The 22,887-nt window shown below is 44.1% G+C and overlaps 2 long non-coding RNA genes across 4 annotated transcripts in view; one reads left to right on the top strand and one right to left on the bottom strand.

Moving 5' to 3' along the window:
- The window catches only part of LOC117027178 (uncharacterized), a 58,162-nt gene that overhangs the window by 25,884 nt on the left and 9,391 nt on the right, over nt 1-22,887 (bottom strand). The window contains exon 3 of one of the 2 annotated variants that reach the window (XR_004423879.1): nt 12,859-12,988. The exons of the other annotated variant lie outside the window; for it this stretch is intronic. This is a non-coding gene — a long non-coding RNA (uncharacterized LOC117027178). Of the gene's footprint in view, nt 1-12,858; nt 12,989-22,887 lie in introns of those variants that run through there. 2 annotated transcript variants of the gene reach the window in all.
- LOC117027176 (uncharacterized) overlaps nt 1-22,887 on the top strand; it is a 34,427-nt gene that overhangs the window by 2,544 nt on the left and 8,996 nt on the right. The window contains exons 1-2 of one of the 2 annotated variants that reach the window (XR_004423876.1): nt 20,766-20,962; nt 22,505-22,582. This is a non-coding gene — a long non-coding RNA (uncharacterized LOC117027176). Of the gene's footprint in view, nt 1-20,765; nt 20,963-22,504; nt 22,583-22,887 lie in introns of those variants that run through there. The other variant, XR_004423875.1, reaches the window with a different exon arrangement.

The following is a 22,887-nucleotide window of genomic DNA, read 5'->3' as shown; positions in this document are numbered from 1 at the left end:
AAACAAAATGCTGAAAAGTTTGTCCCTTCGCTTTGATATTTTTGAATCATGATATTTAAATTATTTTGATCTTGAAACTCATTAAAAGAAGGCATGAGGTTTTTGTGTTTACCTAGAGGGACCTGGATTATAAAATGGACAGAGAAACCCTGACTGAGGTGATTCTTAAAGTCCCCGCTAATTCTAGCCTCCAGTTCTAAGATGACCAACAGCTGCACATATGGGAAAAGCAGAGCAGTGCAGTGATTCAAACACTGAACTTGAAGTGAGACTCAAATTCCAACTCAGGCTCTGCCCCTTGTTCTTTGGTGAGATGAGCAAGAGAATGAACATCTTGGAGTTTGTCAACTTCCTCTTCTGTAACATATTTTCTTCACAGGCTTATTGTGAGGTTTATTTGAAATAACAGATTTGCAAGCAACTGGCACATAGTAGGTGCTCAACAAATGTCAACTGAGTATAAAGTTTTAACTGCATCCCACTCCCTAATCATAATAGCTTCCCCTTGAGCGCCTACCATGTGCTGAATGCTCTCCACAGGCTACCTCATTTATAAGAAGAAACTCACGATTTAATACTATGTCATCAATTGAGTTCACTGAATTGTCTAAAGGTGGTTTTGATCCTTAGAATACAAACATGATGAATGATGGGAACTTAGGGTATGCTGCCTGGAACCAGACCAGGCTCAAAATCTTTTAAAATTAAAGCTGTTTTTTATTACTCTGGAAATGTACCCACTGCACGTTTTCATTTCCAACTGTTATGCTTTTCCCCCCCTTACTTTCCACGTTTAACTCAAGGCTTCAAATGCAAACGCCAAGCTTGAAATAATCATAACATTTAAGCAATGAAAGTAACGACAGCTTACACTTGCATCACAGGAAGATCTACATTCTAAATTTAATAGCTTTAGCCATTTACAGCAAGAGTTATCACAGGGACCCCAAAGAGGGAGGGAAGGAGAGGGAGAATTCTGTACCTTTGATTAAAGATGTCGCAGTCATAAGCTGTTTTGGAAATGATTAAGTGATAAATACAGTAAATTTACTCTCAGTTCTGGGAACCCCACAGCACAGACAGTAACTCTTAGATGCAGAAGCAATTATTATTATTAAAAGGTCTACACATTAAGAGTGTGCTGTTTCAGTCTATTTAACTGGAAGATCACTAAGTACAAGGAAAGAAGAACTCAAGTTATATGGAGCACCTACTAGACACCAACTGCTTTATCACCTAAATCACCCATCGTCCACACTCTATCTAAGTACTTATAACTGGACCCCCAAAAATGCAGGAAGAGGCAAACTACCAATGTTGAACACTTCCTGTATACAAAGTGCATACAATGTGCATATAAAATATAATAAAGTGCATCCAATGCTTAAGAATATGTCAGGAAGGCCAATAAACTCAGAAAGGAGACCCCTCCCCTTTGTTGAGGAGATGACTGTGTGATGTTCTTCCTGGCTGCATCCCCATGGCCTAAACATAGTGCCTGGTACATCAGGTAGGGGTTAGGAACATGGAGCATGGAGCCAAATTTTGCGTATGGAGTATGGAGCCAAATCCTATTTAGTAACTGTGTGACCTTAGATAAATCACTTAACCTCTCTGTGCCTAGGCTTCCTACTTGTGACATGGGATAACAGTAACACCTCTCTCATACTGTAATTATAGAATTAAATGAGCTAATAAGTACAAAGTGCTTAGACAGTGCTGGCAAATAATGAGAGCTGCAAACATAACCACTTGTGAACTTGCGAGATGCTGGGAGCTCCTCTGTCCTCACCCTCACCCTGAGATGTAACGTGTAATGAAGCTCCCTTTTCCAGGTGGGGGAACTGAAGAAAGTACACCTGCCCAGGTCATCCAGTTCTTAATTGGCCTGAGATTCCTACCCAGGCTCGCCTAACAATGGCAAAACATAGCATTTAATTGGTTTGGTAAATGTTCTAGGCCTTTACAGATAGGCACACATTTACCTCTCACAGCAATTACATGAGGTAAGTGTTGCTAATCCCCCGTTTACAGGTGCAGAAACTGAGAGTGAGAGAGCTTCAGTAATTTTCTCAAGACCTTATAGTTAACAAGTATCAGGGGCGGATTTAAGCTCCAGCCTATCGACCTGACTGTCCCCACACGCAAGGGGCGGGCCGTTGGTCCCGGGTGCCTGAGGTTGAGCGGGCCTGACAGCCGTCCGACGACGGGTCTGGCTGGCGGGGAGCAGGGGCGGTCCCCTGCGCTGGCAAGCTGCGCGGGGCGGGTCGACAAAGAGCTGCGAGGGCCGGACGCCTCCGCGCTCGCACCGCGGGAACCCCGGCGGTGACCCCTTCTGCGCGGGCGTCTGGGCTCTCCACCCGCCGCCCCCCAGTCGTCGCCCGCGCGTCCCTTTCGCGTTTAGCCCCAGCCGCGCTGCTTGCCTGCGATTACCCAGAATCGCCCCCGCTTGTTTGGCTGAGTGACAAAGATCAGCAGTAGATGTTCCTGCAAAGCTATTTGTAGACAGGACCCCCGCCCCGCAGCAGAAAGTAGCCCAGGAGGGAGTCTGGAAATTTCGGTTCTCCTCCTGCTCTGCCCCTCGCTCGGTGGGACTCACTTTGGGTCCCAGCGTCCCCCATGTATGCAAATGATGTCAACAATGTTTCTGCACAATGGAGCGAAGGGGGAACGGTGTGGGAACAGCCTGAAATTTCTTTGAAGTCTCCTATTTTCAGCTAAAACAATTCTGAGAATTTTATATTCTTCCCCATCATTATGTGTTTTACTAAGAATCTATACTTTTTAAAATTTTACAAAGGAGTAAAATTGTCACTCGGGAAAAATAATCTGTGGTTTAAATTGTGGTTTAAGTCGTCCCGTTTGAGACACCGAAGGAAGCTCTGGAAGGCCTCTGCTTTTCCCACTGCTCTGTTACTCTGACTCGTCCTGGTTATTTTTCACTTTATTCTTCCGGTTAAGACCTTTACAATCTCACTGATGGCAAGATAGGTGGGGAAAGACTGGGTTTTGCAACCAATATACTCGGTTAGAATTTCTCATTCTGCGTTTTTTGTTTTTGTTGTTTCTGTTGTTGTTTGTGGGGTTTTTTGCCCATGGGACCTTGGTCAAGCGATTTAAATTTGGCGAGCCTCAGTGCCCTGTCTGTGAAATGGGGAGAATACTCCTTGCAGCCTTGCTGGGAGGATTTGGGATGACGAGTCTGCCAGGTGCTGGGTGGTCAATGGATGAAGGTGCTAATGGGTGGGAACACTAACGGTGTAAGCCCGGATTTCCTCTCTCTACACCCTTTTTTGGCCCCAGATCCCCACACCTGCGGGAGAGCTGGGTGTGGCTGGCTCCCAGACTCCTGAAGCCTGCAGGGCTGCGGTGGCACCGGTTCCCTCCTCCCCCAAGGGCCGGTTAGGCAGGCGGGACCCGCGGCGACTTGCAGGCGGAAGGCCGTGGGCTTTATTTACACAAAAAGCAGCCGGTAGAGCTTGCCTTGTATGGACTAAATGCTGGCAGGCCGGAAAGTAACTGGGGGAGGCAGTAAGTGGAGGCCTCTGCCTGATAGAAATCTGAATAAATAAAATACCTGAATGAAAGAATGTATTGAAATGCCCTTCTAGGATCACAGGAACATGACCCAAAGACGTGTTTCCCCGAAAAAAAGACCTAGCAGGACAATCAGCTCTAATGCATCTTTTGGAGCAAAAACTAATGTAAGACTCGGTATTATATTAATTATATTATATATTATATTATATTGTATTATATTTATATTGTTATAATATATTATATTATACCTGGTTTTATATTATTATTATATAAGACCCGGTCTTATATTAAAGAAAAATAAGACCGGGTCTTATATTAATTTTTGCTCCAAAAGACACATTAGAGCTGATCGTCCAGCTAGGTCTTATTTTCGGAGAAACATGGTAGTTTGACAAACAGAAGAGCAAATGGTGGCCTCCTGAAGTCTCACGGTCACTTGTGGGGCTTTACTTCTGGGCCAGCCGTGAGAGCTGGATCCTAAACAAAGAAAGGAAAGGGGACTCCGCTTTATGAGCACCTACTATGTGCTAGGCACTATTCCTATGTCATTTCATAGACTTCTCACACCACGCTTTGAGGTGGATATTCCCATATTGGGTAAACTTTGGCTCAGATAGGCCAAGTCACTTGCCCAAGAACACAAAAGCCTGTAAGTGGAACAGCTGGGATCAAACAAGTCTGTCTCAGGCTCTTTCCACCCAAAAGCCCTGTCCGGGGAAGGTGCAGGGATAAGGCACAAACATGCTCCATTGTAACATCAGGAGAGCAGAGCGATTGCCCAGCTGTTTCTGAGCATCACCCCTTCCCTCATTTTCCTTCACTTGCTCACTAGATATCCAAAGCCTCTTCCAATCTACCTGTCAGCTAATTCAATACTGCCCCACCCGCTTGCCTGATTTAGCAACCGGAAGTCACACACCCAGTGACCAGTGACCGCTGACAGAGAGCCCCTATTCCTATCATTGCCAAAGCCTGTGTCGTCCTGGAGGAGAGGGGTGCGCCCAGGGCACGCACTTCTCCTCCCTCTACCGAACACACCAAGCTACATCTGGTCTGGGAGCAATGGAAACTGGTTCAGCCGCCCCCTTCCCGGCAGGGCCCTGCCCACGCCCACCCCGGCAAGGCCCTGAACAGGTTTCTTCACTTTCCCTGGCCCAGTTCCTGCCGGGGGCAAGGAAGGGAAGCTGGTTGCTCAATGTGCCTGAGGATTGTTCTGGTTCTCATGTGATTTTGTCCACCAGGCATCAGCCACGTGGGGCCAAATCAAGCCACCCAGCACATGCAGTGGCTCACGCACTCAGGTCCATTCAGCAAACCCTTAGGCTTCCTCATGTGACATGTGGGCCCTGTGCTCTGGGTGGGCCGTCCTCTGGGTCCATCCAACAGTGAGGGAGTGTGGGAGGATACTGTCAAGCTTGTCCTGGGGCTGGGACACTGACCTCTCACAGGCTCACCATCAGCAAGAGCCCAACGCCCTTCAGAAGACTTTCATAGAAGGCCCAGCTCCTTTGCTTTAGACCTCTCGGCCAAGAGGAGAACTTAGGCAGAAAATCCAGGCAAGCAATAGAAGGGATTTATTCACAAATATTTATTGAGTGCCAGGCACTGTACTAGGCCCTGGGGATACCATGATGACCCATACACCATCCCTGCCCTCACCAGTGCCAGCCTAATTAGGAGTCAGACAGGTAACAAGTCATCTTAATATGGGGCGAGAAACCATTTCCAGGAGTGCATCTGGGAGAAGACCCTAAGTTGGTTGAGTATGGGGTCAGGAGGCACTAGGAAAGACTGTCTCAGACTTCAAACACTGTCTCTTCCTTCTTCTACCTTTCTGCACACATTTATGGACTGCCTGCATCATGCTAAGAGCTCAGGGAGCAGCTGGTGGTTTCAAGGTCATGGTGGAGGAGTTAAAAGACCAGGGTTCTAGCTGCAGCCACTTAATCTGTGCCCCTCATGATTCATAGAATTTCTCTGAACTTCGGTTTCTTATTTGTAAAAGAGAGAGAATGATAATACCTGCATTAAAGAATGGAATCTACCGTATTATTCTGTTGTGGTTCACACTTCTTCTAATCCTCATGACAACCCCCCACGTGGTTGGCAGTGCAGATAACTTCATGCCCACTTTATAGATAAGAAAGCTTACTTGGACAAATGAACAGGATCAGGATTGTCCATGTCTAGTAAATTTTCAAGGCCAAGACCCTGGGAGGAATGACCTCTTGAAATAGGGGAGATATTATGACCTTCACCTGCCCTCCCTGAAACCCCAGAGGACTGATTGAGACTGAACTGTCTGGGGAACTTCCTTTGACTGAAATCCTGTCAGCTATACCGACCAGCAGCCAGATAATACAAACAGCCACGCCCTCAGCATTTTTGCCCCAACTTGCACTTCATGCCAGGGGATTTCTCTTTCAAGGACTACATTTTAAAGTGGGGGATGATATATGCTAGTTGGACACCTACTATGTGCTAGACACCACACCAGGCATGATCACGTGGGTTATTTCATCTTATGTGTGACATCGAATATGGGCAGGGAAAGAGGGAGGAAGCGGAAGAGGAAACAACTTATCCCAAGGGCTCTCCACAATATAACTTGAATGATGTACATATAACCCTGAGTGTTCTTTGTAAAATGCAAATGTGATGATGTTACTCCAACTCCCTTGCTGAAAGTCTCACACTGCCTTTATGCAAAGTCCACACTGCGGAAAGGCATATTCAGCTAGCCACATTATCCCATCTGCTGTGTTCACTTATCTCCTGGCCTTGGCACATGCAATTCCTTCTTCCTGGAATGCCCTCCCCAGCCCCTTACTTCCTTTCCTATATTTTACTTGGTTAAATACTATTCATCTTTCAGCTCTCAGCTTTAGATGTCGTCTCCTCCAGGAAGCCTTCCTTGTCCACCCAGACAGGGCTAGACCTGTCTACACTCTATTGTATCTGTTCAATGGTCTGTCCCACTAGATAGTAAGTTCCTTAGGGACAGAGACTGTGTTCTGTTCCTGTGTCCTCAACACCAAGCATAGCAGGGCTCATAGCAGGCATTCAATAAATGTTTAATGGATGAATGAGAAGAGCTTGAGCATGAAAACTATCCCCATTTAATAGAGGAGAAAACCAAGTCTCAAAGAGGGCAAAAATGCCTATCTAAGGTCAGACAGCTGAGAGTGGGTGAGTTAAGCGACAGCTAAATACCTCTAAATCCACTAAATCTTGTTTCACTATTTTACTTATATTAAAGATAATACAACCTCCTTGTACATTTTCTCATCAAAGTTGTTCCTAGCACTGTCTTTCAGTATTACACAGAACAGGGCCTGGGTCCTGATGTCATAATTATAAATATCAATCATCAAATGTATAGTTAGGTCCCAGGTATGGATTTTAGGCACCTGAGACCTCATGACATCTTAGAGAGGCCAACATTGTGATGTCTTTTTAACAGAAGAGAAAGCTGGTCCAGAGAGATTGAGTGATTTGTCCCAGATTCCACAGCCTTCAAACTCAAGCCAGTCTAACTCCTAAGCCCAGAGTCTTTCCACCTCCCCAGGCAGCCTTCTGACCAAGGCCAACTCTCAGATGGCCTTACTCCCCAACATGGTCCCAGTTCTCCCTCGAGAGGATACAGATGGAGACTCCCCAACCTCCCGGCGTCCTCTGGGCTTGGCCCCAGTGTCATGCTAACAGTGGCATTTTTCTCTGGCCACTCTTCTCTTCTCCCCTTGGGTTCTAGCATCTGCACTGGCTCTACCTCCAGGGAAAAGAGAGGGCATGGGAAGCTGTCCTTGTTCCCAGTAAATGGCCCCCTTGAGAACCGGGCAGGTAGGCGCAGATCCTAGCATTCTCAGGTGTCTCAATAAACAAACTCTTTAGCAATTACATACACCCTTAGCCAGCGCTCCCTCAACCTTTCCTGATTCCTAGGAACTGCTCCCAACTCTAGGGTCACCCCAAGAGCTTCCTTAAGGTCCTTGCACTGATTCATTTGTGCAGTATTTGCCCATCTATGGCAGAGCTCTTTCATCTAAGTGTTCCCTTGGAACCTTGGCACTTCTTCAACTATCTGAGTTGAGCAAGTTCCCCCCAAATCATCTATATTAGACTAGAAGTTTCATGAGGGCAGGGGCTACATCTGTTTTGTCATTCCACACTCACCACCTAGTGCTGTGCCTGACACATAGTAGGTCCTTATTAAATATTTGTTGAGTGGCTAAATAGCTAAATATGACTAGATCTATTCATCTCTTAAAAGTTGCTTTCAGTCATCCACTTAGAGTCAAAAGGGACCACAGAGGAAAAAAAAAATCCTACTCTAATTCCCTCATTTTACAGAAAGAGAGACCAGGAGAAAGGAGCTACATACACAGTTCAGAGCAGAGTCTAAAGTACAACACAAGACTTCGGACTTTTGGATAAGCACCTTCTTTGTGTCAGGACTCTGCTCCTAAAGCATAAACATATTCTGATTTAATTTTCACAGCCGTCATCTGGGGCCAGGAGCAGGGAAGGGAGAGCATTACCATTGCCAAATGGCAGGAGAGAAAATTGGGGCTCAGAGAGGTGAAGTTGAGTATACCCAAGGTCACACAACCAGAGTCTCAGGCTTTTGCCACCACAGTGCCTGCTAAGAGCTCATTCTCCCCCAGTCTCTCTCCCCACTACTCCCTAAAAAGAACCTTAAAAGAGATTGAAAAGACAGGCACTCAGGTTGCAAAGACCTTCATCTTTATTATTCATTCCCCTTCTAGAAGGTTGGGTCCATCTGTCTGCCCAGTGCTCAACTTAGGACCATTCAGGTATTCAAATTTTTCATCTTCTCTTAAAGGGGGATGGTGGCCCAAAAACTTGTCTCACAGGCCAAATATTCTCCAATGACACTGAGGACATCATCTACTTTCTATGGTGGCACTGGGTGAGAGGGACCAGGGGTCTTTGGGAGACCATTGAGCCCACTCAAATCTCAGCGTTCCCTCTGGACTTCATGCACACCAGGTCTCTCGGACCACAGGCTCAAGCAGGCCACAGTCTCTGCCTTCCCTGTCATGGCTGGGGCCACCTCAGCAGCCACATGCTATGGGGAGAGTTGGGGAAGGTCTTTCCAGAAGACCACGTGCCTCGGGATGAAAAGAAGAAAAAGGGCCAATGAGTGAGGCTGGCTATGTTGTAGTTTCCCGACATCTCAGTCAAGTGGGCTGGAGTGAAGATTTTTATTTCTGGGACAAAGCAGCTCAGCTATTCAATAACGAAAAGAAAACGCATTTCGTTGACTATCAGAGCAGAGGGACAAAGTCAGTATGGCAGCATCCTGGTTCTTGAATTAGAGATTATTTACAACTTTATTAAACAATAAAATGTCCTACCAATAACTTTAAAATGCCAGTGTGGCCTGTTGTTTGGACAGCTCTGGGCAGCAGCTGAGTGATCTTAGCAAATGGCCCCACTTTCCTGACTCTGCCTCCTGGGCTGAACAGTGACACTAATGGTGCCCCCTTGGCAGGGTTTGTGGGAATGAAATGATGTCATAGATATTAAGTACGGAGCACCATGCCTGGAACATAGTGGATGCTAAACAAATATTAGTTCCTTTTAAAAAAAAAAAAAAGAATGGGGAATTAATTGTGCTCGAAATAGAATTGTCATGGAAAAAAACAGGCCCCCCCCCCAGCAAAGTAAAGTTCCACCAGGGCTAGACAGAGCCATTTCCCAATTGTTTGTTCAAGGACCAGCCCTCACGCGGTGTGGCTGGCCTCCCACACAGTGGGCTTGCGTGCTTCCTTTCCTGTTCTCCTTGAGCCAGACCTGGCCAGCAAAAAACGCATTTAGCCACTCAAAACTCAATCGTTACAACTCACCCAGCAGGCATATCAACATGCCTGTTGACATGTGCACACAAATACCAAAAATGCATGCAATGCGATGCAGCTTGATAAAATGTATGGCTCCCTTCCACATATATTCAATGAAACAGTAGAGCAGAGCGGAAAGAGTAGGAACTGGATGACCCTCCGTTCAAGGCTTTTTCCTTCTTTTAATAATGGTTATGACCTGGAGCTAGTCACTGGAAATGTCAGTCCTCTCATCTGAAAAATGGCAATTACTACAGGTATTTAGCTTTTGATCTTGTTGCAAGGTTATAAGACATGTATACAAGACAATATAAGACCATGGATATAAAAGAATGGTCTGATAAGCTGTAGATGCTTAAAGATAATTATTGCAAAAATGCCAAGAGTCTGAAATGGAAAGAAAGAGGTCAAGTCTAGTGCTGAGCTCACCTTCTTTATAGGGTTTTACCCAATGAAATGGTCTCTTCTGTTTCTCAACTTCATTAGGGCTTCTTGCCTCTTAACAGTAAGATTATGACCTTAGTTGCTTTGCTCTGTCATGGATCTGTTTTCATTTTGCTTCAATAAATGAGCGAGCAGACTATCTGAGTGGGAATGCCATGTTTCTCTCCGTGTCTCCCCCTACCACCCACCCACAATCCCAAATGCCCTGTGCAGAGCAGGGGGAAAGCAGGTCCTAGGTAAAGACTAAGAAAGAAGAATCACATTGATTTTTACCCTCAAACTTCTTTCCATGGCCCTAACTACCTGCCCTTCTTCTTCTGCCCCTTTGAGCATGGACGAGTGAGACAGCCATTAGTGCGCAGGAAGGGCAGGGTCAAAGAAGGGTACAGGAGCGACACTCCAGATCTAATATAGGTATTTTGGAATGAGAAACAAACAAACAAAAAAGTGCTGCAAAAAGAGAAACTCTCACCATTCTCCCCTCCTCACTTATCTGAAAAATGGTCAGGTGGAGAAGGAAGAAGGTAAAGTGAAACAGTCCAGATCTGAAACAGATTAGAACGTGAGAATCATATTAGCAACTACTTTGCACAGCTCAGGGAGCTTTCCCCACCTTTGTCTTATTTCACCTTCACACCATCTCGGTAAGGCAGATATTATTAGCCCGTTCTACAGAAGGTAAGACGGAGGATAAGATATGTGTAGCCATTTGCCTGAGATCACACAGTAGGGAAATACCAGATGTGGGGCTCAAAACTGTGTCCTCCTACTCCAGATTCCAGGTTCTTCCTGTTATGGAGGATCGTTTTTCCATAGGACAAAGAAGAGGAATTTTGAGTCATTGGCCCATCTTGAACTCTCCTCTATTCTGCCTCCACTCTGACAATCCATACCCAAACAACCTAAGTGGTGTACTCTCATGGCTAGCCACTTATTTATCAAGCCGCACTCTTATGATTTGTGTCCTTTTCTGTGTATATGTTATACTTTTTTAAAAAAATAATAACAATTTTTAAGTCTACTGGAAAATCCCTTTTCAGGAAAGGTTTTCTCTAACTTTTATTTTTAATATATCTGGTCATGTCACTCCTTTCCCTAAAATATTTTTGTGGCTCTCCACTGTTCTCTGGGCTTCCAGCACCCTATACAATCTGACCCCTTGCCTGCCTCTCTAGCCCACTGCCCCCTACTTTATGCACGACTCACAGAGGCCAGGCTTTCTTTCCTCTGTTCCTTCTTCCGAGAACTCTGCTCCCTTTGGGCATGACTGGCTCCTACTCCCTCGTCCTTCAGGTCTCAAGACAATTCTTCCTCCAGGAAGCCTTCTGTGACCACCTCTCCAGGGTTGTAACCCAGATCTGCTAAGCCCCCACAGCACTGGGGCCTACCTCTACCACAGCTCTACCACGCTGAGTTGGAAATGCCTGTTTCTCTGTCCCCTTCCACCAGCCTGTGAACTCCCTGAAAGCAGGGATTGTGCCTTGTCATTTCTACTTCCCAGCACTTAGCTCAGCAGGGGCTCAGTGAATGTTTCTGGAGCAGTGAATGAATGAATCAATTCCCTACCCACCTTTCCAGGAAGGTTTATTTGACTCTTTACTTGAAACTCTGGTTGATCAGCTGTATGTGCTTTGTCCCTTTGCCTAATCTGAAATTCCTGGAAGGTACTATAGTGGGTTGACTTGTGCCCCCCCAAAAGATATGCCCAATCTTCAGTACTTGGAAATGTGACCCAATTTGGAAATAGAGTCTTTGCAGATCGAATTAGGTTAAGGATCTCAAGATGAGATCATGTTGGTTTTAAGGCCCACCCTAAATGCAATGACTAGTGTCCTTATAATAGAAAGGAGAGGGAGATTTGAGAAAGAGATGCCCAGAGAGGAAGGCCAGGTGAAGATGGAGGCAGAGATTGACATGAGGCTGCCGCAAGCCAAGAAACACCAGGAGTCCCCGGAAGCTAGAAGAGGCAGAGAATGGATTCTCCCTTGGAGACTTCAGAGGGAGTATGGCCCTGCTGACACTTTGATTTTGGATTGTTGACCTCCAGAACTGTGCGAGAATAAATTTCCATTGCTTGGAGCCACCGAGGTTGTAGCATTGGTTCCAGCAGCCCTAGGAAACTAATACGAGCAGGAACTGTGCCTGCCTCTCACTGCTGTGATGTCCTGCCCACCCACCGGCCCCAGAATCTTCAGTCTCGCTGTGCAGTAGGACCTCCATGAAAGCATCTGAGGTACTGATTCTCAAAGGCCCTGTCTCCATTTTTGGCTGGGCTGTCTATCCTAAAGGTGGGCCAAAGCCAAAGAAAGGTTATCAAAACACCACAGCCATACATGTCAGTTAGCATCAAAGATACCAGTATCCACTGCATGCCCACAGTGGGCTAGCTGCTCTACCTCTGGGGTCTCATTTAGTCATTTCTCACCCAACACATAGTACTGAGTACCCATTCTCAAGGCCCATTTTAGAGAAGAGGAAACCAAGGCTCCGGGGGATGAGGTAACCTGCCTGAGATCTCACTACGAATAAGTGGCGGTGTTGGGATTGGAACTCTGGACTCTCAAAGTTCTGTTTCCCTTCACTAAGCTACCAGCTTTAGGACAGGAACAGAGTCAGGACAGGGAGGATGAAGGGGAGGGAGAGAGCCGGTAGGGAAGAGTGATTTGGAGCTAGAAGACTTTGTGCTTTTGTTTTCATTGTCTGGAAACAATTAGATATCACACCTCCAACTTTCGATTTGTTGCGGTCGTGCTAAATTTAAACCTTGAGTGATCTTCATCTGTGATCGATAGCATCTGCATGAGCACAGTTAATCACACGGTAAAGCTGCCATGGTAATTCTAGACAACATTGCAACTATGGTACAAAGCTCAACCATGAAAGCGGGCACGTCACTGCCACAGATGAAACAGCGTTGGTCCCGAAGGCATGTGTGTGAAGGGAGTGACCCTAAATGACCACCAAAGTCTCCTCCTCACCACTCCTCACCTTGCTTTGGGTGAGATAAATGCTGGTCAGTGAGCTCTCCAGGCCTGGAATCTGGATCAACTATGTAGGCTCTTCTCTGCCATTTCACAGAGAGGTCACACACAGTCATGTATTCAGCTAGTATTTATGGAGTACCAACTGGGTGCCAAGCTCTGGGGACACAGCAGAAAATAAAACAAAGTCTGCTTTTACAGAAAGCACGTTCTACTGGGGATAGAGAGAGACAGTAAAATGGAAATGAATCAATATACAATATGTCAGTGATAAGTGAGAAGAAAAATAAAATGGAGGGCTGAGAGTGCCTGGGATGCTATTTTATGTAAGGTCATCAAGGAAGGCCTGTCTGATAAGGTGACTTGTAGGCAGAGGCCTGAGGAAGTGAGACTATTTGGAGGGAAAGGGAACTGCAAGTATATAAGGCCCAGAGCTAGAACGTGCTTGAAAAGTTCCAATCACTGGCAGGTCAGAGAGTCTGCCAGAAAACAGTTCTCATAGAGCCTTGCAGGTCACGGTTCTGAGTGTGATGAGACTCCACCGGAGGGAGGAGTAGTAAGTTCTGGTTCAGGTGATGGAAGGATAGCACATGTGGGCAATGAAACAGAGAGCCAGGGTGGAGGCTGTTGCCACAGTCCAGGGGACAGATGATCCTAAAGGCAGGGGTTGGGTCACAGTAGATCAAAGCTGACCAAAAAAGAGAAAGAAAAAGAAGGGAAGGGAAGTGGAGGGAAACAAAGAAAAAGAAAAAGGGTGGGGAGGAGAAAATAAAAGTGGAGTTTGAGAGAAAAGACTGTTTTACATATCAAACAAGAACTCAACCATCAATTATTGCATGGAAGACTCTGGGATGGGAGAAAGGGAAATGGATAGCTCCTGTGTGTTAATGGCTGGACTAGATCCTTGGGTGTCCCATCTCATCATCATTTGAGGTAGGAACAATGAGTCTCTATTTTATAGATGAGACATCTGAAGCCCAGAAAAGTTAAGCAATTTCTCCAAGGTCACACAGCCAACATGGGAGTGCTGGAATCCCAGTCAAGGGATTATCTAAATCCAAAGCCTGTTCTTTCGAAACCTCATTCTGGCCGGCTACAGAATAGTGTATAGACACAGTCCCTGCCCTCAGAAGCTTCCCTGACTTAACAACAATCCCATGAGGTCAGAACAGTTATTATCCCTATTTTTAGAAATGAGAAAACTGATGCCTAGAGAGGTTAAGTAACTTGCCCGAGTCACAACAGCTGGTAAGTGGCAGAGCCCAGATCAAACCCGGGTCTAGCTCCAAATATCTTAACCACTGCTCTTGTGTCATCATACAATGTAGTTGTTTTGAACTTTAGTAAAATATACTTGTAAACCCCATTTACAGAGAGAAGATGGGTAAGAAAGGAAATAAGTCACCCAAATCCACCAATACTTGCAGACGTTCTGAGAACACACACACATTTATTGACATATATACATACACACAGATATATGGACACACCCATAGAATGCACACATACACAACATTCCAAAGTCAATTGCTTCCTAAATTAGCCTCTGTTATCTGCGTCTCCGGGGAAGGTAAGTCATTTCCCCAATTATGATGAATCACCAAAGCCATCCTTCCATTCCCAGTAAGTACAAAACTGTACTCTTCAAATTACTTCTTCAAAAGTCAACTGAAACATTCATTCTGTTAATGTTTCCTTGAGAAGCTCAGGGGAAGGGTGGGAGCTGGAAGGTTGAAGTGTCAAATATTTATCCCTCAGCACTAGAGATCCCCTCCAAACATCGATTCCCAAGGCCTTACTTATCTGGAAATACAGATTCGGCCCCACTGGTGTGTTTTTTGATGCCAAGCAGGCATCAACAGGAGGAAAAGATCTCCTGTTGACAGTGGTAATGGTGTAGGTAAATGTGCAGAGACAAAATTTATCCTCAGACAGCCTGACGTCTAAGCCTATACCATTGTGTCCTAGCTTTGTGACCCCAAGCAGACGGCTGGGGGATAATATCATACTGACTTCTGAGAGATCACGAGGATTATAAAAGATGCCTTGTATAAAGTTGATGCTGATGGAGGGCAAAGTTTAGAGTCTTAACCTTTCCCCTACAAGACAGGTAGTCACTAACTTCCAACCAATAGAGCCTATAATTATGATCTTTGGCCACCATGGGAAGGAGATGTAAATAAAAAAAGCAGTCAGATGTTTGTACGCAGAAAGGCAGGCCCAGGCATCATTACCAGGTTGCTAGGTATTGTTAAGCCACCCACTTAGCCACAGAGTGGGCAGCAATTAATGTAATTAGCACAGTGATGAGTGTCCTCTGCAATGATAAACAGCTCAACCCTGCAGAACTTGACAGACCTGCTGCTCCCACAGAGCTCCTCACCCTGCACCTCCACTTGAGAAGTGGTATAGTGTAGTTTAGTGGAAGGAGACTGGCTTCGAATCAGTTGGCACCCAACGTAAATCCTGTCTTTGCTAATTCCCAGCTGTGTGACTGAAGGCAAGCTGTGTCACCTCTCTGAGCCTTAGTTTCCTTACCTATAAAATGGGGTTAATATCCTCACAGAGTTGTCATGGTTCTCTTTACCTTTATCATCATTTCCATCACAGAAAACCACAAACCAGGCTGGTGTTGAACTGGCGAAACGGTGGAGTGTCCAAGGAGACACAAATGGTGCTGGGACCGAGCACTGGAGCTGCCCACTTCTGTTTCTCTTATTAAATTCAGAGCACACAGCACCAATCTGAGTGGCTGTAGGGAAACTCCTAGAGTTTGGGATGCGAAAGATTTGGATACCCAGGAAAAAAAAAAAGGAGAGGAAGTACTCTTTGATTCGATTAATTATTTAAGATAATGTTATAAATAATTACAAGTGTTACCAGCAATACTACCGCTTACATAAAACAAAAGCACTACAGCAATCTGGCAGTTGGTAATAAAAGCTCAAAACCTGCTTATAACTTTGGATCTAGCAATTCCCTCATAAGAATTAATACCCTCACAAAAGAAGGCAAATAATCCAAAGGTTATAATATACGTGTTTCCCCGAAAATAAGACCCTGCAGACCATCAGTCCTAGTGTGTCTTTTGGAGGAAAAATTAATATAAGACCGGGTCTTATATTATATAAGATCCGGTCTCATATTATATTATATAAGACCCGGTCTTATATAAGATCCGGTATTATATTATATTAATTATATTATATGATATTATATTATATAAAACCGGGTCTTATATTATATTAAAATAAGACCGGGTCTTATATTAATTTTTGCTCCAAAAGACGCATTAGAGCTGATGGTCCAGCTAGGTCTTATTTTTGGGGAAACACGGTAGTATGTGTTTGGTGAGGTTCTTGATAATCATTACGAATTCACTAATTTGTCCAATAGTTGCTGAGTCCCTACTGGTACTAGAGATAAAGAGAGTGAGTGTGAGAAGTTCCACACACACACACACACACACACACACACACACACACAAACGCACACACACACAAACGCACACACACACTCTCTCACACTAATTAGTATTCATTGAATGCAGGCTCTAAAAAGGTCTGTAAAGTAGAGTGGATCAAGAGGGAGGGATCAACTGGGAAACCGCTAAGCAAAACTAAAGCCTAATCCCTGAGACCAACAAGGGGAGAACTATGTGGATTCTTGGAAACATGCACATGAAATGGTGTTAAATGAAAAGAAACCAAAAAAAAAAAAAAAAAAAAAGCAACGCAAAAGCAAAGTGATCCCAGGACTCAGAAGCTGAAAGGGTCTGGGAGAGCATCCACTTCAGTACTGCTCAACCCTTTCCGGTGAGACCTTGTGGCAAGTGAGGTCACATACCTAAGAATCTCGGCAGAGAAAAATTAAGTTCTGGGTAATAATAATAAAATTCCCAGCACCCAGCTGTCTCTACTGTTTTCTCACCCACTTCAGAAAGCTTTTCAGTACCAGAGAGGGAGGAATCACCTTGAATCCGAATTTGTTTAATACACTAGGGATTGGGATTTGACACTGCAGTTGATAACCAGAGACCAGACGTAAGCCTTCATGCTTTCGGCACAGAAGCTGAGGCCCCACGTGACCTTTCTACCCTGTCATGCTGGCACATACTTCTTGCTCAATTGGTATTCTTTGAGTGAGTATTCATGAGTGAATACACTAAGGAGATACACAGCCGTGACCCAGGTTACCCAAACGGTATGTGGCTGGTAACATACACTGATTAAAACTTAGGGATTGGGAGTGCATTTAGACCATGGTACCTAGAAATGCATGTTCATCAAGTTACCTTTGTTTAATTTGCTCAAGTGGAACACAAGAATTAAAACAATGGCCCAGCAGACACAGCGGTATAGAGGGGTTCACCATAATAGCCTAGAAAGACGAAGAGCTCTAGAATCCAGCATATGGCTGGTGCCAGTATCCAGTCTCCAGTGCTTGAAAGCCAGAGCTGAGGGCTCCCCATATAGTGACGCTTTCACTGACCATCTAGGAACATAGGGTCTTGTAACAAAATTAGCCAAGTTCAGAGCCCAGAGGGGCAAGTCCTCAGGCCCTGATCATTGACGATGGCTCTTTCCTGCCTTTCCCCTGCCTGGAACGCCCCTCTCACACCGCCACCCCCTCTCCGGGACTACATTTATACCCTTCTATTGTAGTCCCTCTTCAGAAGGCCCCTTTCTCATCATCGTCTGTAAGAAGGGCCCCACTGCTGTGCTTTTTCAAAACCAGAAGGAAATAGAGATCTTCTAGGTCTGTCGGCTCAACCATTTCCCTATTTTCATCAGATAATATTTACATAGTGTACTAGCTACACCACAGGGAAAACAGAGTTCCCACCCAGTTTTTTTCATTCATAACACTTATTGCATATTGTGATTTTTATATCAGTTTATTTATTATGTATATACAGAAAGCATAATACTCGTAATTATCATGAATATTTATTGGGCATTTACTGGGTCAGATACTATTTTTAAGTACTTTACATATCAACTAATTGAATATTCACCAGCACCCTCTGAAATAGGTTCTATCAGGAGCCTCGTTTCACAGATGAGGAAATGGATCTCCATTTAATGAGGAATTTGGTCAAGTTCATATAGCAAGTAAAGGGCAGAGCCAGCTATCAGCTCCGGGTTATCTGGCTCCAGAGGTTAAGCATTTAATCTCTAGGGAACACTGAAACACCATGAGGGCAGATGTCTTGTTGCCCGCCACTTCATCCCCAAGACCTTGTGTAGTGCCTGGCATGGACCAGGGATTCAGTAAATATTTGTTGAAAGAAAGAAAAGGAGGGAGGGAAGGAGGGAGGGAGAGAGGAAGAAAAGAAGAGAGGGTGAGAAGAAAGGAGGGAAGGAGGGTGTTGAGGAAGAAATGCTACTAGCCCTCTCACGACCTTCTCACGGTTAAGGTAGGGTTGGGACCCACCGAGGAGGCCCCATCTCACTTGGGAGCACCACAGAGCTGAATGAGACATTGTCCCTGTCCTGGGGGACTGAGTGCCTTCGTCCTCGTCTGAAGGCAATCCAGTGGTTCTGATGCCCTCAGGTGAGCCCGGGAACCCCCTCAGTGGATCCAGGGCCCTCCCTGCCTATAAACAGGTTCAACTGTCATGAAACCATGTGCTCCAAGGGCCCTGTAGGGACCCTCAGAGCGTATAAATGAATATGACAGAGCGGTATCGCGAGGAGCTCACAAGCTAGTGAGGAAGAGAAACCCTGTAACCAAGAGGAGGAGGGGAAGTAGGCCAGTCAGACTGGGAAGTGAGGGAAGAAGGCACCGAGGGAGCGACTCACATCTATGAATGAATGAATACCTCTGGGGGTCTCTGCTTGCTCTGCTTCTGAAGCCTGCAAGCCTCCGCTCCACCTGCACAGGTGGACGGCTCTGCTATAATACATGATACTGTGATACATGTTACTGTAAGACAAGGCAAGACTGGTAACTTGAGGGATGAGAACAATATAACATGCAGATTGCTTTATTTCTCACGGATTTTTCCCAAGATGTTAATTCTTTGTTTCACGGAGGAGCAGAAGCTGGGCAGGAACTACACTAACACAGTTGAGTGCGGGAGCCACAGAGGCATACAGAACCGGGGGTACCGGACAGGAGCCCCTTTCACCCTCCATCCTGCTGGGCTGTTTGCCTACATGCTCTTTCCCAAAAGAGCTTTCTGCCCGGTGCGTCCCTGTCTTTGAGCACTTACCCTTACCTCCTTGACTTAGTGGTCTCCTCCCCGCCCTATGCCTTCCAACAACACCTTCACCAGTTTTAACATAAAGCCCTGTATTTTCTGTAGTACCGTGTTTCCCTGAAAATAAGACCTAGCCGGACAATCAGCTCTAATGCGTCTTTTGGAGCAAAAATTAATATAAGACCCGGTATTATGTTATATTATATTACATATGTTATATTATATTACATATTATATTATACACGGTCTTATAGTAAAATAAGACCGGGTCCTATATAAATTTTTGCTCCAAAAGACGCATTAGAGCTGATTGTCTGGCTAGGTCTTATTTTTGGGGAAACACGGTATGTATGTGTGTGTGTGTATTTATTTATTTACTCAGAATTTAACAGGTCTTTTCAGCTCTACTATTTTTACTAGGATATTTAAAATTTTATCTTAGCATTGTGGTTACAATATTGTATAGGTTTTCAATGATCTGCCCCAACCCTATTTTTGCAAAAAGCCCTGTTATTTTTAATGTACAACTCTGCAGAACACAAAGTGTTTCTGGAACGTATGTAGCATATTATAGCAGAACTGCCTGTATCCATTCACCAAAGGCTTTGGCATTAGCTGTATATGGTATTCCTCACAAAACTTCTTTGAAATAGGCATAAATGGCAATCACCACACTCATTTTCAGATAAGGAAACTGAGGCTCAGAGATGTTAAATGACTTGTCCTAAAGAGATGAGATGCAACTGGAATCTAAGTCTTCAACTCTGAGTTCACATACCCAGTCTTCATCGTGTCACAACACTTAGCACATTTCCTAGCACGTGACAGGCAATCTACCAGTCAGTTATCCTGGGAACAACCAATAGTGCCCGCAGATCATTCATCTCTCCACCAATAGAGTTCTTGAGTGCCATTTTGAAGAAAAAAATGAGGAAAGGAAGAAGGGAACTAAATTTGTTGTGTTTCTACTATGAAATAGGAATGACACTAGGTGCTTTTGAACACACACACACACACACACACACACACACACACACAGAGTGAGATATAGCTGTCGTTCCATTTTATGGATGAGAAACTGACACTCAGCAATTTAATGAAATTGCCCCAAATCACACTACTGGGAAGGGAATGAGTTTAGATTTGAACTCAAGCCTTCCTGACTCCAAAGCCCATATTTTCCCACTATATCAGTTTAAATGCCTACCACTTGCAGAATAAGAAACAACTTTTAGTGGTACATGGACAAATCTATTTATTTTAATGGATATGTATTTACTTTTACAGTTGTCTAAGTAGTTACAGCAAGTAATAGTTGTTATTCATTTATAAAAGTAATATATCATCTATAAAAATATCTTTATATTTTTAAAAAGTGAATCTATTTAAATAAAAATATTAAGTAAATTGATTTTAGAGATATAAGTGGACATAGAAAATGGAAAAAGTGATGGGTAAATGACTGAAATTTGATGAACATGACTCTTAATCCTAACAAATAAATTCCTTAATAAAACATTTTCTTTTTGCAAATGGATTCCCATGAGTTGGATCAGCAGGTATTTTCTAAATTACCTAGAATAGAAAGGAAATTAAAGCAGGTGTGATTCCCTGGCCAGTGTTTTAAGGAATTTAACATTCAACTCTCTATTTCTGCATCTGTGCCATTTGGTGTTTCTTTGCAGGACTCAGAAGTAGTTGGTCTAAGAAGTGCTTGGGCTCTCCTAAGTCAGAGGAAACAGTAGAAGAATGAGACTTAATATGTTTTTTAAAGAGCAATGGAAGTTTCACAGCCTAGTGAATACTCCCAAATGATCCATATGCTTGATATTTGTGTTATGCAGAGAAACAAAGTAAAGGGCCCTGGGCCCACTCGAGACATCTGGTTTGCATCTCATCTCTGGCCACTAACTTACTGTATCACTTGGGTAAGTGACAGCTGGGGGCGCTTAATGTCCCCATTGGATAAATGAAGGAATTTTGATTTCTATACCCATTCTCCAGCAATATGAGACGCATCCAATCAAGAATGACTATAATTGGCAATAGGAGCTGTCCATGTAACTACTTAGGAGACACCTGCCTACCATAGGCACCAGAAGTTTCCACATCTGAGAGTCTGTGATTTCATGATTTAAGTTCCTTGGATCGCAGATGGCCACTCAAGTAGCAGTGATGTATACAGAAAGCCATTAAACAGTCTCTAGATTATGTTTAGAATGTCACACCACAGTCAGCATATGCCAAACTACTGTAATCTCCTACCGGCCCTATTAGGCAATGAGTACTCCGGTTAATTAAATGTCCATGTTAATATCATTGTGCTCGTTATCATTGTAAATATAGAGTTTGTATTTCAGAGAAATGCATAATGTGACTTTGGAATATACTGAACACAATTTAAAGTATCCCTGGTAAATATTCTCGTTTCCTCACTTTATTGTTATATATTTTTTTAACTAAGAAAGCAATGAACGCTTATTGCAGTGGATTACTATACAGAAATATTTACTCCCTCTCTCCATAACTTACATGACTTCCCAGCTCACTGATATTGAACTAAGCCATGTGACTTGCTTCAGCTAATAGAATGTGGGCAAAAATGACAACATACCAGTTCCCAAGCCGAGGCCTTAAAAAGCCCCAAGTGTTTCCATGCGCCACAACCTCTGCCATGAGAAAAACATTTCCCTGGTAGATTCTGCCTCTAGGAAGGGTTCTAAAAGGAGACACATGGAGCAGACCTGAATTTAACCCTCGGCCCTAGTGCTCCAGGCTGCACACGCAACACTGCACTAAAGCAAGCAGTTCCAAGAAAAGCCATCAACACTCCTTAGAAAACTGCAGGGGAGGCAGATGTAGTGAAGAGGAAAGAAGACTGAACGGGGTCTTAGGAAGGCATGCCACCACAGCTGACCTGCAGACTGATAAACAGGAAATAAAATAACATTGTATAGCACTCAGATTTTGTGGTTTCTTTCACAGCAAAAGCTGATTAATCTACCTATTGTGGTAAGTACAAATTTATAGAAACCATATATTTTTCAAAGTGAATAAAATCTTTCTAATCACACCGCCACGTAAGGTATTAATAGCTGATAATGACGATTTGGTATATAACTTTCTACTCCTATCTCTGGGTTTTCCAAGGATTAAATGAGCAAATGCATGTTAAAAAGCACAGTGCTGGGAATATGATGTAGGCACTCTTTAAACATTAGATGTTTTTATTAATATTCTCACACAAACAAATATACTCACATAAAGGTTTTTCTTTAATTTATGCAAAAATAAGACCATGCTACAGACATCACTCTACAATGTGCTTTCTTCGTGCAACACTGTATCATGGACACGTCTCCAAGTCAACTCATCTTTTTAAAAGCAAGTAACTCATTGTTTTAAATGGCTACATGATATTCCATGATTTGACCATACCATTGTGTATTTTACCTATTTCTATTTTGCAGATAAAGAAACTGAGACTCAGAATGCTAAGGTGTTTGTCAAAATTTTTGCTGCCCTGTGACACACTTGGGCACTCAGAGGTGAGTGGAAGTGACATGTGGCCAAAGCTTTCAAAGCTATCCTGTGGTGTTGCCTCACTCTCTTCCCTGTGACACACACCAGCAGGATCTCAGATGGGGGCTGCTCTTCAGCCTCGGTTCCAGAGTAAAGAGTTAAGGCCTAAATCAGGGTGGGAATGGAACATGTACTTGAAATAGACTCATGTTGTTTTAAGCCTCTGAGATTTGGGGGGTGGTTTGTTGCCACAACATAATTTACAGAATGCCAATACGGTATTTCAAGTCTTTCCAATGTTTGGGTGTTTGCTACAAATATTCATCATCGC

This window comes from Rhinolophus ferrumequinum, chromosome 9, assembly GCF_004115265.2.
Source record: "Rhinolophus ferrumequinum isolate MPI-CBG mRhiFer1 chromosome 9, mRhiFer1_v1.p, whole genome shotgun sequence".
In the NCBI taxonomy this organism is placed as follows: Eukaryota; Metazoa; Chordata; class Mammalia; order Chiroptera; family Rhinolophidae; genus Rhinolophus; species Rhinolophus ferrumequinum.
The sequence above is the reverse complement of the archived record's forward strand: the minus strand, read 5'-3'. Positions and strand labels throughout refer to the sequence as shown.